The following is a 6,627-nucleotide window of genomic DNA, read 5'->3' as shown; positions in this document are numbered from 1 at the left end:
TGTAACCTGACTGTAAAAATGCTGTATCTGTATTTCCTCTGGGATTCATTTTGTAGAGTTTGTGAATACAGTAATGTCCTCTTCCTTCCTCTTCCTCCTCCTCTTCTTGTTCTTCTTCCTCTTCCTTATTATATCATTACCACCTTCTTCTTCTTATGTTTCTTCTTTTTCTTCATCTTCTCTTCTCCCTTCTTCCAAAACTTCCACATTACATTCTTCTCCTCCTCCCACCTCACTCCTCCTGCTTCTCCTCCCCCCCCTAACAGTGACAGTGACAGGGGGGGAGGGGGGGGGAACAAATGGCACCTTGATCCTCTGGGTTACCGTGATACCTGGCTCAAGATGGTGCAGTGATCCTGTCTTGTTTGTTGCACCTACCTACCTACCTACCTACCCCCCTCTCTCTCTCTCTCTCTATTCCTTATTCCCTCTCTCTCTCTTCCTTCCTTCCTTCCCTTCCTCTACCTTCCTACCCTCTATTATTCCCTCCATCCATCCCTCCCTCACCCTCCTCCTTTCTCCCCTGACCCTCGAGACATTAATTTCTGATTTATGACTCACACTAAGTCAGTAGGATTTCTACTTACGACTCTCTACCAAATTTTTTTTTTTGAGGTTTATTTTCTGGACAAATATGAATGTGAATTGGAGTTAACATTTTTCATCACACACACACACATACACACACACACACAGTACACACACACACACACACATGTCAACACACACACACACACACACACACACACACACACACACACACACACACACACACACACACACACACACACATCTATATTCTGTGTTTGCGGCCTTATACAAATACTCTATGTATGTATGTATGTATGTATGTATGTATGTATGTATGTATGTATGTATGTATGTATGTATGTACGTATCACACCAATAACAACGGCAACAATAACAATAATCACCAAACAACAACATCAACGGTTGTAAATAAGTAAATCAATGTTGTAAATCACCTAACACATTCCGGGTGGTTGTAAATTACTTTCCCACCCCAACACTCACAGAATTTACAAGCGATTTACAGAAGCTTATAATCATTTACACGTTTTTGTACTGTAAATCGCGTGTTTTACAAGGGTATTTTACCGTCAGTCTTATATTACACTGACATTTTATTTTGTTTTTTACAGTATTACGATTTTTTTTACTTTTTTACAGCAATTTTGTGGTTTTTTTTTCTTTTACCTTTTAGATGGCAACTCGAACGAAGTAAAAGCGATATGGACGTGAGAGTTGTAAATATGGCAATTCAATATGGCAATTTTATCTGACCTGTAATATGGCAAGGGTGTTTATTTTCCTCCATGGCGAATATATGTGGCAACAAAGGCTCTATGGCAACTATGGGTACCTTGGAAATTAATATGGTAACGTGGGCTACCTGGCAATGCAATATGGCAACTAAGGCTACCTGGCAATGTAATATGGCAACGTAGGCTACCTGGTAATGCAATATGGCAACGTGGACCACCGGTCAGTGCAACATGGTAAATGTAATACCCGTCAGTAATAATACGGCAACGTAATACCCATAGTCGTAATACAGAACGTATTCACCGGTCAGTGCAGTAACATGCATAACGTAACACCTGTCAGTGCAATATGGCAACGTGGGCTATCTGACAAAGCAATATGGCAACGTGGGCTACCTGACAAAGCAATATGGCAACGTGGGCTATCTGACAAAGCAATATGGCAACGTAGGCTACCTGACAAAGCAATATGGCAACGTGGGCTACCTGACAAAGCAATATGGCAACGTAGGCTATCTGGCAAATACGGCAACGGCAGCGATGAGGCAATATGGCCGAAATTAATATAGCGTCAATTGCCGGCCGTAATGAGTGAGTATTATAGCCAGCCATTATATCTGGCTGTGTCCGGGTTATTTTATGTACTGTAGAGAGAGAGCCGGCTGTACCCTCCACCCCCCCCCTTGTACCTGTACCCACACCTGTACCTCTACCTGTACTTATGACTGTACTTGTAAACTGTACCCATAGGTGTAATCTGTACCCACACTTGTACTTCACTTCACACCTGTACCTGTACCCACACCTGTAATCTGTACCCACACCTGTATATCCTGTACCCACACCTGTAATCTGTATCCATACCTGTAAGCTGTACCCACACCTGTAACCTGTACCCACACCTGTCACCTGTAGTACACCAGTAATCTATACCCACACCTGTAACCTGTACCCACACCTGTCACCTGTAGTACACCTGTAATCTATACCCACACCTGTACCTCTCCCTGTACTTATAATTACCCCTGTACCTGTTCCCACAACCTGTACCCCCTACCTGTACCGTTGATAGTAAGGTAAATAAAAAGACTTTTAAAAATTAACACGAGACGCAGGTGCAAACTGTTGCTTTAATCTGTGTTATGGCGGCGGTAACTGACCAACACACACACACACACACACACACACACACACACACACACAGCGCCAATATCCTACACCATTAGGAAAGATTTAGACGGCAAAATTATATACGACAACAACTGGACACATTATGAGCAAGGACAGAACCCCATTAACATATCAGTTTTCTCACATCACCACGCTCAGTTGCACCACTAACACCACATCCTTCCTCCCTCCTCCTCAGCCCCTGCCAACATGCAACTGATTCATTCTTTTTTGCAACTGTGTGTACCTGATTTAACCCCATTGCAATATGTGTGTTTAACTTCTCTGCAATAATATGTACTTAATTTAATTCTCTACAATAAATATACCCTCCTTGCAGTAATATGTACCTGATTTAATACCTTTGCAATAATATGTACCTAATTTAACCTCCTTGCAACACAACTCATTAACCCCCTTTGCAACAGGTGTGCAATAAACATGTACCTGTCTTCAACCTTTTTCAACAACGTGCAACTGATTTAACAAGTTTGCAACATATGATACGCGTCTTTTGCAACACCAACACCCACATGATTAATCCATTTGCAGCATGTGCCTAACCTAACCTAATCTAACCTGACCTGACCTAACCTGACTTATCTCTAAAAGGGTCATTGAAATATTTATCTCTCCAGTACATGATGGAGAGACTGAGAGACTTTGTGTAGTGGGTAGGAGCTGAGAGACTGTTGTGAGAGACTGAGAGATCGTGTGGTGGTGGAGAGAGACTGTTGTGAGAGACTGAGAGATCGTGTGGTGGTGGAGAGAGACTGAGAGATAGTGTGGTGGTGGAGAGAGACTGTTGTGAGAGACTGAGAGATAGTGTGGTGGTGGAGACAGACTGAGAGATAGTGTGGTGGTGGAGAGAGACTGTTGTGAGAGACTGAGAGATCGTGTTGTGGTGGAGAGAGACTGAGAGATAGTGTGGTGGTGGAGAGAGACTGTTGTGAGAGACTGAGATAGTGTGGTGGGTGGAGACAGACTGAGAGATAGTGTGGGTGGTGGAGAGAGACTGAGAGATAGTGTGGTGTGGAGAGAGACTGAGAGATAGTGTGGTGGAGAGAGGACTGGAGAGATAGTGTGGTGGTGGAGAGAGACTGAGATAGGTAGGGTGGAGAGAGACTGAGAGATAGTGTGGTGGTGGAGAGAGACTGAGAGAGAGTGTGGTGGTGGAGAGAGACTGAGAGATAGTGTGGTGGTGGAGAGAGACTGAGAGATAGTGTGGTGGTGGAGAGAGACTGAGAGATAGTGTGGTGGTGGAGAGAGACTGAGAGATAGTGTGGTAGGAGACAGCTGAGAGACCCTCCACGTCACCTTTAAATACCTTCCAGATTCCACACATTCCTCCTCCTCCTCCTCCTCCTCTTCTTCTTCCTCCTCTTCTTGTTCTTCCTCCTCCTCTTCCTCATCTGCTTCTTCCTCCTCCTCCTCCTCCTCCCCATCCCATTTTTATTTTCCTTGTCTTCTTTTATCCTTTATTCCCAAGTCCTAAATTTTTTCTTCCTCTTCTCCTCCTCCTCTTCTCCTCCTCCTCCTCCTCCTCCTCCTCCTCTTCTCCTCTCCTTCCTCTTCCCCCTCCTCCTGGACAGCTATTTTTCAGGTGTGATACAGAGGACTTGTGACAGCCTGTTAGTGTGTGTGTGTGTGTGTGTGTGTGTGAGAATAATACGTCGAGGAATTCTCTTCAGGAAAATAATTATATCCTCTCTCTCTCTCTCAAGATGGATGACGACCAGCACTGAGACTATAACTCTTCACTAAAGTCCGAGAAAGTTATACTGTTAAGTTTGTTCTATACACACACACACACCTCTGACCAGTCCCTATGACACCTGGTACTTGGTGACCTTGACCTCTGACCCTCGTGACTGGTGACCTTGGCCTCTGACCCGTCCTGGTGACCTACCTGTATTAAGGTGACCTTCTCCATAGGTAAATAAGTCAGGCACCATACCTGAGATACCTGACGGATGGATGGATGTATGTATGTATGTATGTATGTATGTATGTATGTATGTATGTATGTATGTACAGTATGTATGTATGTATGTATGTATGTATGTATGTACAGTATGTGGATAGTAATAGTAAGTGAAATGCGGGTTGAGGTGTCCGTAGAGTTTTGTGCTATTGGGAGAGTGAGAGAGATATGAGCTCTCTGCCTAAACCAAGACCTATCCACACTACTCCCCACCACTCACGACCTCTCCACACCACTCACGACCTCTCCAACACGACACGATGACCTGTCCACACGTTCCATGACCTATCTCCCCCACTAAACGACCCTCCTCCTCCTCCTCTCCTATTCCTCCTCCTCCTTCTCTCCTCCTCCTCCTTCTCTCCTCCTCCTCCCTTCTGTCCCCTCCCTCCTCCTCCTTCTCTCCTCCTCCTCAACCTCTCCTCCTCTCCTTCTCTGCTCCTCTTCTCCTCCTCCTCCTCTCCTCCTCCTTCTCTCCACCTTCTCTCCTCCCCTCCTCCTTCTGTCCTCCTCCTCCTTCTCTCCTCCTCCTCCTCCTCCCTTCTCCTCCTCCCTTCTCTCCTCCTCCTCCTTCTGTCCTCCTTCTCTCCCTCCCTCCTCCCTCCTTCTCTCCCCTCCTCCTCCTTATCTCCTCCTCCTCCCTTCTCTTCTCCTCCTCCTTCTCTCCTCCTCTTCCTCCTCCTCCTCCTCCTTCTCTCCTCCTCCTCCTCTTCCTCCTCCTTCAGCAGTATTACGCCGCCTCATCAAGTCCTCCACCTCCTTCACCTCAACTCCCACGACGAGACAGGGAGAGACAAGAGAGACAGGGAGAGACAAGAGAGACAGGGAGAGACAGGGAGAGACTGAGAGAGATAAGGGGAGACAGGGAGAGACTGAGAGAGACAGGGAGAGACAAGGGGAGACAGGGATTGTGACTGAGAGAGACAGTGAGAGACTGAGAGAGAATGAGAGAGACTGAAAGAGACTGGATATACCTCAAGAAACATCAAGAGACACACACACACACACACACACACACACACACACACACACACACACACACACACACACACACACACACACACACACACACACACACACACACACACACACACTCCAGGTAATTACTCATACAACAAACAACATTTAATTGAGAGATGCTCCTGAGAGCCCGAAAGTCTAGCTACCCGACACATGAGGTTCCCGACTATCCGACAGCCCGACTACCCATTACATAAGGCTCCCGACAGCCCGACTACCCACCACATAAGGCTCCCGACAGATAAGACCCCCAGCAGCCAGACAACCCAACAATTCGCCATATAAGACTCCCGACAACCCGACAGGCCGCCACATAAGGCTCAGAGCATTATCCCGGGTGTTAAGGCTGGAAGAACAACGAATTAAAGTATTAGTGAGAAATTATATATAGTGACGATCTGGGCGTGTGGTGAGGGGGGGAGGGGGGGAGGAGGAGGGGGGAAGGAGAGGGGGGGAAGGAGAGGGGGAGGGGAAGGGAGGGTAAAGAGAGCGAAAGAAAGTAGAAGGAGGGAGGGGTGAGGGGGAGGAGAAAGAAGGGGAGGTGAGGAAAGAGAGAAAGAGTGAAATGAGTGGAGGGAAGAGACAGGGGAGGACAGAGACAGGGAGGGGAGAGAGGGGAGGGAGGAGAAAGGGAGGGAGGGAGGGAGGAGGGGAGAGAGGGAGGGAGAGAGGAGGGAGGAGGGAGGGAGGGAGGTAGATATTAGTGAAGTGCAAATTTACACTCCTGTGGGTGGGAGGAAGGAGGGAGAGGAGGAGGAGGGGAGAGAGGGAGAAGGAGGGAAAGGGGAGGGAAAGGGGGGGAGAGGGGAGTGGGGAAAAGGAGGGAGAGGGGGGGGCTATTAGCGTTGTTGTGTAATTTACTCCCTATTTACTATTCCGCTTTGATATGGTGGGAGGGAGGAGGAGGAGGAAGAGGGGGGAAGGAGGGAGAGGGGGAGGAGGAAGGGAAAAAGGAGTGAGAGAGAGAGAGAGAGAGAGAGAGAGAGAGAGAGAGAGAGAGAGAGAGAGGAGAGAGAGGAGAGAGAGAAAGAGAGAGAGAGAGAGAGAAAGAGAGAGAGAGAGAGAGAGAGAGAGAGAGAGAGAGAGAGAGAGAGGAGAGAGAGAGAGAGAGCATTAGCGCTGCAAAAGTAAACTTCACTATTTAGGATTCTGTTTTCTATAAGGGTA

This window comes from Homarus americanus, unplaced genomic scaffold (genome assembly GCF_018991925.1).
Source record: "Homarus americanus isolate GMGI-L3 unplaced genomic scaffold, GMGI_Hamer_2.0 scaffold59495, whole genome shotgun sequence".
Classification (NCBI taxonomy): Eukaryota; Metazoa; Arthropoda; class Malacostraca; order Decapoda; family Nephropidae; genus Homarus; species Homarus americanus.
The sequence above is the reverse complement of the archived record's forward strand: the minus strand, read 5'-3'. Positions refer to the sequence as shown.